General features: G+C 24.6%; 3 long non-coding RNA genes across 3 annotated transcripts in view; all 3 read right to left on the reverse strand.

Annotated features, from left to right (window-relative positions):
* The window catches only part of LOC126909308 (uncharacterized), a 200,797-nt gene that overhangs the window by 110,372 nt on the left and 76,386 nt on the right, over nucleotides 1-14,039 (reverse strand). The gene's annotated exons all lie outside the window — the stretch shown is intronic.
* On the reverse strand, nucleotides 139-4,656 carry LOC126909298 (uncharacterized). The gene is made up of 3 exons (XR_007705000.1): nucleotides 4,520-4,656; nucleotides 4,105-4,263; nucleotides 139-344 (listed from the first exon to the last, which is right to left on the reverse strand). It is a non-coding gene; the product is annotated as an uncharacterized LOC126909298 (long non-coding RNA).
* Nucleotides 4,795-7,477, reverse strand: LOC126909293 (uncharacterized). Its single transcript, XR_007704997.1, has 4 exons — nucleotides 7,341-7,477; nucleotides 5,420-5,880; nucleotides 5,129-5,345; nucleotides 4,795-5,057 (listed from the first exon to the last, which is right to left on the reverse strand). It is a non-coding gene; the product is annotated as an uncharacterized LOC126909293 (long non-coding RNA).

A 14,039-nucleotide genomic window follows, 5' to 3' on the forward strand; every position in this document is an offset into this window, starting at 1 on the left:
ATAAAATTATGAAATATTTAAGAACATACATTTACTTTAAAATACTCATGTAAAAATCTATTATTGTTGTCTAATAAAAAATATGATACTTTAAATCGAAATTAAATTACATTATAAATGTTTAGAAACCATAGTAATCAATATAAACATGGGCGTATTTACGATTTTGATGTTAACTGATGATAATCTTAAAACAAAAATAAATAAAAAATCATAACTTCCATTGTTTTTTCATCGGCATAATGTTGATAATATTTGTAAGTTTTGCTTTTTAATATTGAGATTCGTCCACAAACATTTTAAAGAGAGACCATTGTACATCTAAACTACTCTTAAATATGGCCCTGTCAAAATATAAACGTTAGAAAGCATACATTTTAACCAACGCAAAAAACGATTGCTAATTAAGATACAAATTAAGATTTCATTCATTTTTACAAATAGACGAATAGAAATATAAAATATTAGTATACATTTTTTAAGATATGATAAAACAAAAAATATTTATACGTTATTAATAATACAAATATTTTTTATAATACCTAAAGTTCTCGCACTATATTTATGAACTACAACAGATGATAAGAAGTATAATTCTTATCATAATCGTCGTTTATTCTAATAACAATCACAAATAATAAAGAATATTTAAATAAATACAAATGAATAATAAAAATTAATCAAATATTTTTCAAAAAACATTCTCGAAGTAGCTTAATTTTGGATAAAATAAAATATATCTTATTACTTAATCATTCTAACTTTTTGTAAATCAATTTAAAACAATTCTAAAATAACAATTAACTAAACTAATCATATTAAGTTTAAATACTGATTTTAAGTTTGATAATTTAAGGTATTCTATTTACGTTTTATTTTTGTTAATGAAATTTAAGTCTATTATAAATGTGTCATGCTTTCAAATTGGATCTTCAGTGGTGGAAGTTCTAATTATATGATTTGGATTAATATTGTAGGTTTTAAAAAATAGTTTTCTTTTGGCCATATTTGTTAATGAGTTTTATAGGTTTTTGTATTTTTCATAAAGTATTTCTTATAAATGTAGGATAGTCCAAATTTTCAACCATTTTGATTGAATAATAGATTTCAAGCAATTTTCACCTCATTTCTAAATATATACACTGTAAACTTTTGAATTCGCCTGTTATTAAGTAGATTTTCACATTATGTACTGGCTCTAATTTTTCTAATATCTTATTTTTGGTGCTGCTGTAAATTAAATGAGTAATAGTCTAATTTTGATTGAATGAATACTTTGTATAAGTTTTGCAAAATGTTTTTTTTTCAACTATGTGTATTAGCTTACAATTTGTATAACTCAAACTAAATAAAGTCAAAAAAATAATCTTCTAACACCACCGTCTGATATATATTGGCAGAAAATAATAATACAACATCTCGAGAAAACATCAAAGTAAAAAAAATACCTTTATTATTCAATTTTTTTAAATTTCAAAAGATTCAATTTCAAATCAGCAATTATATGTTTTCCATCAACAATAATTTTTGATATTATTACTAATTAGTTAAAAAGGATAGGATAACTATAAGGAAAATAGTTCTAAATATTTCAATTGTATCGTCTATTTAAATACCAAGAATTACATAGAAATTATTAATATTTCTTTAAAAATGATTTATTACAACAAAAAAAATAATTGAAAACACAAAAAATTGTTTTTAATTATTACAGATTTTGATTTTTAATATGTTAAGAACAATCATTGCAAAATATCATTTTTAACAAATTTTTTTGGTCTTATAAAGTTGATTTTTTGAAAGTTTATAATAAAAAAAAGTTAAATTTGCTATCATAACTTGTAGCTTAACTTCAAGTTTGAAATTTACATTATTAAATAGAAAATTTTATGAGAATAATAAAATAGTATTGTTAAGATTATTATGCAGTAAGGAAATTGTATAATTACTATTTACTGTAAATTTATCAAAAAAGCTTCTTTTCAGAAAAAGCATTTTTATTGTAATAGATCATTTAAATAGAAATCATAGTAATCATTTCTAAGTAATTTTTGGTTATTAAAAATATTCTACAATTGAAATATTCAAAAAATATTAATTTTAATGATTTACTTTAACTAAAAAAACCAATCAAAATGTTAAAAAAATTTACTCGATTGAGTGTATTAGTTATGATCATTTGATGTATCTTTAAAAAAAGTTGGTTAAGTGAGAGCTGTAAAAATAATTGAGAGCCATAATAAAAAATCACATAGTAAAATAACTGATAAAAGGTTCTTATTGTTCTCTAAATTCGACGAAGGAATCATGATGGACAACGGTTGTAAAATAATTATTTAAACAAACTTTAGTATTTTACTAGAAATGATAACGTTTTTTTTCAGAATTATTTTATTCTATTTGTTCCGAGATCTTAAGCACACATATAACGTTAAAATAGCCCAGACTAGACGTCGCTATGGATCCGTTTTGTGGTGCTGGTAGAAACGTCATCCAATTGACCAAGACATACACACGAGTAATCGCTGTGGATATCGATGCTAAAAAATATAAATTCGCTAAAAGAAATGCAGATATTTATAAAGTCAGGGGCAAAATTATATTTATACAGGGACATTTCTTCGAGATTGCAGAAACGCTAAAAAAAAAAAAAGTCACAGGTCATAGTGACGTCTCCTCCAATTGTATAAGAAACACAAAGTTTACAGTCTCGAAAAACATATGTGCAAAGACTACGAAGGAGGCGGTAGAAAACTCTTCGACTCGCTGAAAAATATTGCTCCCAACGTAGCACTGCACATACCTAAAACTACAGGTCGAAACGAGATGAATTAATTTAATTTCTATAGATAAACCACAATTATAGTTAATGTCGATCAATTAATTGTCTAGTTGATAAAATTTGGAAAATTCTTCGACCTGAACGTAGAAATTAGACACATTATATCAACGAAAGAAACAATTCTATAACTGCGTTTTTCGAGTGATTTTTCAACATGAACAAGAAATACTTATCTAACGGCAATAAACTTAATACGAATACAAAACATCTCAAGTATTCAGAATCAGCTGATTACTATTTCCCTTATGCCTTTAATGTTTCTTATGTTTTGTTTCTACCGCAGATTACCTAGTAACATTGTATATTTACTCTCCTTTAGATTTTCATTTTAAATTATTATTATGTTTTTTTGTTATTATTATTTTTTTTCCTTTCTTGAAAATTTTGAAAGAATTCATCTTCTAACGCCGGGAGTATGTTGGATAAACATCGGTCGAATATGCTGTCAAGAAATTGTGACTATTTATGTTATCGTTGAGTTACATCGAGTTGTTGTCGGTCTTTTTTTCTTTATGTCTGCATTGTCGCCGCCATTTTAACGCTTCTTCTGCTATAAGCTCTATGGCGTTTGCGAGCCAGTAGTTTTGTATTCGTTTTGCTGTAAAAGTAAAATATCACCTTTGCGATTGTCGCACCTGTGTGTTCAGTTTATCGCCGTTGGGTCTTTATATTTCTGAGATACATTACAGTACCGTTGACAGCATATTGTAAACTTTGGTCAGCTACTTGCATTTGACTTCAATTGATCTTTTCAATATTCAACATTATCATCAGCCGTTTTATTTAACCGATAAGTATAATACTTGTTCATCTATCTTTCTTAGACTTACTAACTTGTATAATTTATTATTTAAGCAGAAAAAATAGCTAAAAATTTTCTGATTATTTTAAAGCTAAAATTACATAATGTAATGAAACACCTTAAATAATAAGGAAGTTATAATATAAATTTTATGCGAATTTATGATTTTAGAATCATATGATCGTTCTAAACATTTTAACAGCTGAAAAAATTCAGGCGTTTTTTTTTAGTAAATAAAAGACTATTATAATTATATTGTCCTGTTTCGTGTCTGATAACAATCATATAAATGTATACATTTTTTCAATGAAAAATTAAAAACACCTTTGTGGCATTAGTATTAAGTGTCCCCCTATCCGCATTGGTGTTATAAGATTTTATATATCTTATATAATACATTTAATTGTTATAATTATAAATTGTAAAATTCATTCTACATTCAAACATACAGTCCACTCACCTCATTCCTTATCCTCGACATAGCTAAAGACTTAAGACAAAATAAAACCACGATTGTTAACGAACCCGCGTGAATACAACCGGGTGCGCTTCGTTCAAACATTTGTAGTAATTTTTATTGACGACTTCTCCTCTTCTATTAACGAACATTTTGAAGACCCTAAATGTATCAGAGGTATCAAGTATCAATTAATCAATTTTATCAATCGAGCAATAGTTTACAATGCTCATAGCTATATAAAAAGGGCTACTTAAGCTAATAAAAAAATCTTCTATCTCCATTTAGGGGGATATTGGTGATAGTACAAAATAAGTGTAACTGTATTTAAAGCAAATTAAATTCATATAACTAATTTGAAATCGGTGATCCCATCATCGTAACCTCTCCCTCTAAATAAATTTCAAATATGGCTTACCTTGTGTGCCTTTCTTTTTATTAAAAAATTGCGCACATTTTTGTAAGTTCTTATAAAATGTCTTCTTCAATTACATTATCTTCATTAAATATTTATTGTAAGACTTGTTAACTGATTTATACCACATTACAAAATGAATATTGATGTCTGTGTATTATAATACAGTTGTTTATAAACAACAATGAGGAAATTAAAAGTATCCATAGTAATCAATTATTATTAAAAAATACTGTCTATATAGGCAGTAATTTATAATAATAAACCTTAACACTAGACTCTTACAATTTTAGTTAATTCAATTAATATAACATTTTTCAGGTTATCTCTTGCAAAATAATTTAATTAATTTTAATCAATGCTTAGCTGTATGATTGTACCATCTAGTGTATCCATTTACTAGACCAGGTATTATAGTAAAATTTTTCAACTTATCTTGTATTTTGATTTTGATTGCCTTCGGAGAATCACAGGAAACATTGAGACGAAATGTCACAATTGTCTTTCTTTTTAAAATCGAAAACATAGAAATTAGATCTTTCTAATAAACAAAATAGATAATATATAAATACATATTATGATTTTATGACTATAAATATTATATGTTTTTACACATATAAAAAATTGTATCGACATCCATTGAAATATGATCCTATCAAACCATATTGATTATCACCAGAAGTCCAAATTATGTAACCAACTAGTCGATTGCTTTCCATGTAAACTTTTTCGTAATATCCCATAATTTTAACATCTATTGCGTGAGGTAGAGTTGATGAGGATAGCGAAAAACGTGCTGTTCTGGAATAATGCATCAACGATATTTCACCTATAATATCATCCTAGATAAAACAATCGCAACATTTTATGATTTAGTGTAATGTTAAGTTGAAATTTTCATACTAAATTGAGTTCATAACGTAGTCCATTTAGTGAATTGGACAATCGTCCTTTCTTATTATCATTTGGATAATCCAAAATATGACCTTCTAACGGACAAGACATAGCAACCTCATTTTTTCCAATTATGTGAGTTTCCTCTATTACGGGTTCAGATGCTATACCAGTAAAAGGATCAGTTGAATTATCAACACTAATCTGGTCGCCTATAACAAATGTAGATGTCATGCATGAATCCGATTCGATCATTGCATCATTTTTATAGGAACAAATGTATCCCTCCAAATCTTTTTTGAATTGGTCAATACAATTTTGAATCACTTCTGAACTGGTTTTGGTAGCTTCCGTAGCGTATTTTGTCTCTTCGGAAGTAGTTTTAATTTCTTCGGAAACACTTAACAAAACCTTTGTAGTATTTTTTATTGAAGACTTAACCTCCTCTATTAACAAACATTTTGAAGGCCCTAAAAAATTTAATTAGGTATCAATAGGCTCATATGATTATTATAATATAGGAAAATAAATCTCAAGTGAAATAAATATTGTCACTTAAGTCATATAGCATAATATTTTGCACCAAAAAAAATTTTTTTTACCATTTTCAAATTCTAAAATATGCTCTTCCAATCGACAAAACATTGCAGTCTCATTCGTTTCCATTATATTTCTATTATCTGTTACAAGTTCAGATGCTATATCAATAGAGGGAGCTATTGAATTATCAACTTTAATTTTTTCACCCATTACAAGTTTATAACACGAACATGATTCTGACTAAGTCTTTCTGTCATTTTTTTAGGATTTTATAAAGTTCTCCAAATCTTTTTTAAATATATCAGTAGAATTTTGAACAATTTCTAAAGTCGTTTTAATAGCTTTTAAATCGTTGTTTATGTCTTCTAAACAATTTTTAATTTCTTTAAAATCATTTTTTAATTCTTCGGAAGCATTTTTAATTTAATTGTTTTCGAAGTGTTTAATAAAACTTCTAGAGTATTTTTTTCTGAGAAAATGTTTTATTCTACAACCGAACATTTTGAAAACTCTAAAAAAAATTAATTGGTTTACGATATGACTATAAAATTATTACAATATAATCCAATAGACTCAAGTGAAACAAATAAAGTATAGATTTATAAGTAAATACATTTGATTATGATTTTCAAACACTGTAAATGTATATTATATTCAAATGATCTCAAATATTTATGGTAAACAATTCACATGATGAGTGCCGTAAATTGCTAGTGGATGTTAACAGATTTAATGTTTGGTGTGAGTTCAATAACGTATCAATCAATATAGATTAACGCAAACAAATATCCTTTTACCGAGGACACACACACACACACACATATATATATATATATATATATGTAGTTAATTGAAAAAATCTCGAAAGACTTAAAAACATTAAAGAAATATGTGTCACCATACTCGGTATTATAATGTTTCTTTGTTGAACATCAATCAAAAAATTGTGTTTAAATAGCTCTATATATCGTACGTTAATCTATGTAATAAATTGTCTGATTTTTATTTTTATATTTGATTTGGCTGTTGATGTGTGCGTAAATGATGCGGTAGATTGTGTCAAGTAGATATTTAGGATAAGAGTGATGGACCCAAGTATTTGGGATAATGGCGAGGGAAAAGAAGAAGAAGAATGTGATTTTTATAATATAAATAATTTTATAAATCAATTAATCAATTTTTCTATCGAGCAATAGTTAACAATGCTCATTGTTGTATAAAAAGAGCTACTTAAGCTAATTCAAAATATTCTATCGCCATTTAGGGAGATATTGGTGAAAAAATCAAAAAAAGTGTAATTGTATTCAATGCAAATTCATATAACTAATTTGAAATCGGTGATCCCATCATCGTAACCTCTCCCTCTAAATAAATTTCAAATATGGCTTACCTTGTGTGCCTTTCTTTTTATTAAAAAATTGCGCACATTTTTGTAAGTTCTTATAAAATGTCTTCTTCAATTACATTATCTTCATTAAATATTTATTGTAAGACTTGTTAACTGATTTATACCACATTACAAAATGAATATTGATGTCTGTGTATTATAATACAGTTGTTTATAAACAACAATGAGGAAATTAAAAGTATCCATAGTAATCAATTATTATTAAAAAATACTGTCTATATAGGCAGTAATTTATAATAATAAACCTTAACACTAGACTCTTACAATTTTAGTTAATTCAATTAATATAACATTTTTCAGGTTATCTCTTACAAAAAATATAATTAATTTATATACAATTTTTAATTTAAATAAATTGAAGTCGTTATATTAATAATTTAGGAAAAACAAAATTTTATGTATAATACTCGTTTTAAATTTATTTTTAATAATATCAATTAATTGTGATTAATATTAATGGTGATGGAATTGCAATTTTGAAATCAGCGCAAAAAATGGGTTTAGGAACGTATATTTTCTAAAAGTTTATAATTCAAAAATGTTGAATTTTTAAACACAATTTTAGCTAAACTTGCAAGTTTAGAATTTTATATCATTAAATAAAATATTTTATGAGGAATAAAATATTGCATTTTTTAGATTGATATGTGATTTTTGATTATGTGAAATTTCTCGATAAAAGCGTTTTATTGTAATAATTAATTTAAATAGAAGTCTTATTAGCATTTAAATGCAACTCTTGGTGTTTAAATAATTATTTATATTATTAGGTCTTTTTAGAAAAATAATTCATGTTCAGTCCCAAACAACAATTTCGTAACAATAACATTATTTTTACATTAATAATCCACAAAAAAAAATATAAATATAACGGAAAACATTTTATTAAACGCAATTATATAATAGTATTTTGATTTCATTGTTTTTTCATTGAAAAAATTACGTTTTAAAACTCCAAACATTCATGTACGAAAAAAATATGTTTAATGAAATAAAAGGTGCCGATTTATAGTACAAATTTTGGTTTTATATTTTTTTTATATCTTTCCGAAGACACCTATATGTTATTTTATCACATATTCAATAATAATTTTAAATTAATCATTTTTGACGTAGTTTTTCAAATACTTATCATAAAATAATTTAGGTAATATTTTATTTTTAATAGATTTTAAATAAATTTATTCAAAATTATGTGAAGATGTTGTTTTATAAATATCAACCAATTGGGTAACAAATATTATAATAAAATTATAAAAACATTCAGTTTTCCTTTTTTTAATTGACATTCTCATACCGATTAAGTGGCCATTCGATTTCTTTTAAATTTAGTCCCCTCCTTTTGAACTTAGAACTCAAATTTAAAAAAAAATTAACTTTAGTTACTTAGTAAATAATTTTTGAAATAAGTGAAATCCACCGATCAAATTGTGTTGTAATTTCACTGAAAGTCTCGTGTTGTGATTTATTTTTAGTTTAAATAATTACATTAACGAGAAAAACCTTATTAAACACACGGATATTGTAATATTCTTTTCATTTTACCAGAAAAACTGGAATAACTCGTATTCGTAGGTAAGTGTTAAACAAATGTTGATCACTATTAAATAATCACTAATTTAGTTTAAAAATATTAGCCCTCGAAAATGTAGCAAAATTATTATTATATAAAAGTAATTTTTGTAAGAAAAAAATTTAATTTAGCTCCCCAAAAAATTTGATCATCTATGTCTATGTTTGTACCATATTAAATTATTGATTGTGTCAATTTGTATAGTATTATTTTGATAATTATTACTATTAAAAAAAATAGAGGCCCTTATATCCTCATTTAAAACAATAAAAAAAATATGTCTATCTTTGAAGTATTAGTCTATTTACAACGTTTAAAAAAATTGTAATTATTAAACTTGAATAGTAACATACTATTCTTTTTATTCTTTTATTTAACTCTTGTCACCTCAATTTCTCTTATAAAATACTTTTTTTAGGCTTGTTAAAGATCCTTTACAGTTTCTTAAAATTATTGTACATACGAGTAGTTTTGCTTTGTAGTTACACAAAAATAAAAATTTTCTATAAAGAATGTTTGTATAAACTTTAATTATATATGAATAATTTTGGAAATTTTCTATCGCTACCTTAAATTTTACCTTTTCTGTTGGGAGATGGGCGGCCGCTCTACCACTTCAATACTGGATCCACCACTGATACTTACAATTATTAAGTTCATATCTAGAATGTATAGATAACAAAATATTGCACAAAATTGAATTAAAAAGTTAAACATATTTTTTAAACAATTTAGATTCAAAAATTAAATTTGTCAGAGTTGATTTTATTTGTAAACCTTTTATTGGAAATCAAAACCTTTACTCTCTAAATATTTTTGAATTCTATTCAGAAGTAATTAGTTACACTTTAATTACAATATTTAGTCACGTGAATTGACATCGATATAATTAATTTTAATGTAACCTTTTCTGTAATGGAATTTGAACATAGATACTTTCATTTTAAATTTTCGATGTACATATCGCTAGTCGGTACATTTAGAATAGAGTGCGCTAAATATTCGAATCCCAGTCCTATGTAAACGACATATTTCACTGCTAAAATATTCCCTAACAAAGTGTGTCATTTAAATGATTTTCTATTTTATTACTGTTTATCTATAAAAGTGCTTAAAGTAAACGAAATATTATTACACATAGTAGTTAAAATTGTTGTTAATATATTAATAGTCTTATTTTAAATATTATTATTTAGCTTTTTAAAAAATAATAATAATTATAATTATGTATTTTTCTATATTAGTTATTTTATTAACAAATGTTTTTGGCCAATACGTGAGTAGTTTACAACTGTGTAGAGATCCATTTTTTGAAAATTGTGTAAATTTGGGAAATCCATCTAATTGTACATCATTTGTGGAATTTTTAAATACACCGAAGGACACTAAAAGGATGGCATACATAAATTCGATAAAATTAGAAGATACAAAATGCATTATGTGGTATAGTTATAATGACTGCAGTGGGCTCAACCAAACAATAACAGAAGATAAAAGTGACATGCGAGTGAACACTGTTTTTAGAACTCGATTTTTAGCGGTTGGACCCTGTCATGGATCAAATGATGTTGCGGCTGAAAAAAGTCTGAGTCATGATGTAACAAATGGACCAGCAAACACGTCGAATGATACTAAAATAAACATATCTCAAAATATTTTTCAAAAACCTCAATCAATGGAAGAAATTTATCGTTTTATAACTTTATTTAATAACAGAATGAAACATTTTGAAATGCAGATAGACAAAGACACAAGTATTAAATTAGATTTTGCACATTAATTATCAGTATGTAAAAAAAAATAGTTTATTTTATTAATAAAATATTATGTTATTTAATACATATATAAGATACCTTATTAATAAAGTATTAAGATTTTTTAATACTTTAATAAATTACTTTTTTTTAATAAATGTTTAACGTTAATTTTTTTATTAAAAAATAAATACTTTTAGATAATAAAATATTACACATAACCTGTTATTATTTTATTAATTTATTGAAATTTAAATAGCTAATATATGTATTTTGTAATACTACAATTACTAATGAAATAATTATAAAACCATATTAATTCAAATATTTTAATCATCTAATGAGTCTAGAGGTATATAATTGCAATTTAATAGTTTTTTTTTCAAATTTTTGTTTATGTAAATAATTATTTAAACAAATAACTATAATTATTATATTTATTTAAGAATATGAATTATTTGATCATATTATGTCAGTTTTTAACATTTAAATAAGTATACATCCCATAAAATTCAATACAAATGAAATATTTTTGGATCATTCCATTTTTTATTTTTTGTAACTTGTTATCTAAAATCTTGTCCTTCGAATGTTGATCAAAAACTATTTGAATCCATTTTAATTGTTTGAATTTATTTTTCTCATAAAACATTTCATGCCTAACTTAATACTTTTAAAAGTAATACAAACATAGAAATGATAAAAATTTAATAAAATATATTTACTAACCGAAAATGTTGTAAATTCACTAAAAATGTGAACATAAAAAAACTGTACAGATAAAATATCGCCAAACAAATATATTTCAGTTTCTATTTTTGGATGATTTTTCTTTTACGAAAGTCATACCTCAAAAATTTATTTACAAAAAGTACGATCGAGAAAAAATGTTTGTTCAAAAACATAATAACAAACTGAACAGAAAAAATTATTGTAATAATGCACTTGTAGTTTAATGATTAAATGTACATTATATTTTCGATTATTTTTGTATTTACCTTTACATTGATAAATCACAGCAATATTAGTAATATTTAGTTAGCATATCTTTTTTTAAGTTAGATAATATTTTTATATAATATATTAAAACACTATACAGGATATAGTTCTGAATATTTTAACTAAAGCATCTAGTTAAACACCAAGAATTAGATATAAATGATTACTATGATTTTTATTGAAATTATATCTTTCAATATTAATACAAAAATGTCATGTTATTGCTATTTTTACCTAAAATAACAACAAAAAACTGTGATTTTTATACCAAAAAAATATTTTTTATCCAACTTTGATAATGATTTACATATAACAAACAAGTCGTCGGGACAATTTTTTTAAATTATAGTATGTAATATAATTTAACAAATGTTTAAAGTTCAGAGTATTTCCAGAACATTTCAAAGTTAGGTTGAAAAAGTTCTACTTTTCACTCGTTTTTTTCTAATTTTGAACACCCCTTGTATAAAGTGAAATAGTCCGATTTAACAAAAAAGTATGTTGAAAGTAAGGAGTATACATAAAATATTTATAAAAATTAATTATATTGGTTCATACTGTAATGAATAAAAAAGAAGTGTCGAGAATATTCGAGAAACTTCTAGAATAATTTTTCCACATAAATAATTATCTATTTTAAATACTTTTCTAACCAACAATTATTTTATTACTTTTTACAAATATATCGCTCATTCGGAGCAATGTTTACATTAATGTCAATCTTTTTAATTACCATAAGCGTATTTTTGTCACTGAACAGACGACAGGATAAAATATTAAAATTCTTAAGAAAAACTAGCCTTTAATACGAAAAAATCATGTTTATTAACTACATCAGCTATTTACTCATAAATATATGTCGAGAAAAAATATTTTATTTTTTGAACTTATAGTACATAACATAAGTTTTATTCTAAAATATGTTTAAAGCTCGGAGTTTTTCCGAAGCATTTTCATAGCTTAAATTGAAAAGTTGCTATTTTGAATCTTCCCTGTAGTAGACAATTAGAAGATCAAAAAACTCATACTAATTAACGGGAAATATGTAAGATAATAGATAAATAAATAATTTTGTTTTATTCATTTTTCAAAAACATATGGTAGTTTTAAGAAAAAAAAAATTAATTTTTACCTATTTTAAAAATCAACAATTTTTAGAGAATTTCTCCTATTTACAGAAAATGAGAGGAAAATTTTTAAGGCAATGTCTTCAACTAAGTAAAATTAATGATCTTTTGACGTATCGTTGAAAGAAATCAGTCCGATGAGAGCTGAGAAAAGTTGGCNCCTCTCATTTTCTGACATTTTCTCATTTTGAAGACATTTTCAAATGTCTTCAACTAAGTAAAATTAATGATCTTTTGACGTATCGTTGAAAGAAATCAGTCCGATGAGAGCTGAGAAAAGTTGGCAACAATATTCAATATTTAAAATATTGTTTGATTAAAGATACTCTACAATAATATATAGTTTAATCATTTTTTTTTTTATTCTTCAAAGATAAAAAACCTAAATTTAAATTTAATTCTCTCGAATGGAAACCCAATATTATTATAACTAAATATAATTACTCCTCCCACAAGAAAAATTTTGCTCCAAAAAATCTTTTCTGAATTTATACTGGTTATGATATAGTAGAGCTTAGCATGCCAAAATCCGACCACCCTAACGTCAAGAAAATTCCGGCTAATAGAAAAGAACTAATAAGGTTTTACTGATCCGAAACATGATAACAGGCCAAGTTTTAAGTCTGTCCTAAAATGATATAAAACTTTAAAGTTATGAGTACAATTAACGTTTTCAAAAATGTAAATCCATGACATCGAAACAATTAGAAATTTAAAATTTATAATTACACGGAATGTGCCATAGAATGTAGAACGATTATTAAATACTTATCAATAGTGGATAGAAATAATTTCAAATAATAAAAAATTACATAACGCATTATACTATCTTAAATTAAGTAACTAGTTTACAATTTACACTATATTTACAAATAAGAGTAGAGTTGTATTTAATCACAATAGTAGTATAATATTATGAAATTCATCACAATAAAAATACAGGTACACACCTGGCAAACGCGCTCATCTTATACAATAATATTTTATGAAAACAAATGAATTGAACGGCTACATTTAAGATAGAAATCACTAAAAAAGAAGTTACCAAAAAATTATTTTGGACTAAGTACCTAACACGTTGAAAGCCTTGGATTACGTCATTATTATATTAATGCTATTTTTTTTATACTTCTAACCAAGTATTCTTATTATCAGACAATAATCAGGAGACCAATGTAGAATTTTTTCAGGAGGGACGCAATACATTTTTAAACGTAAAAATCAATTT

The sequence above is a fragment of the Daktulosphaira vitifoliae genome, unplaced genomic scaffold (assembly GCF_025091365.1).
Source record: "Daktulosphaira vitifoliae isolate Bord-2020 unplaced genomic scaffold, ASM2509136v1 Scaffold_1, whole genome shotgun sequence".
NCBI lineage: Eukaryota > Metazoa > Arthropoda > Insecta > Hemiptera > Phylloxeridae > Daktulosphaira > Daktulosphaira vitifoliae.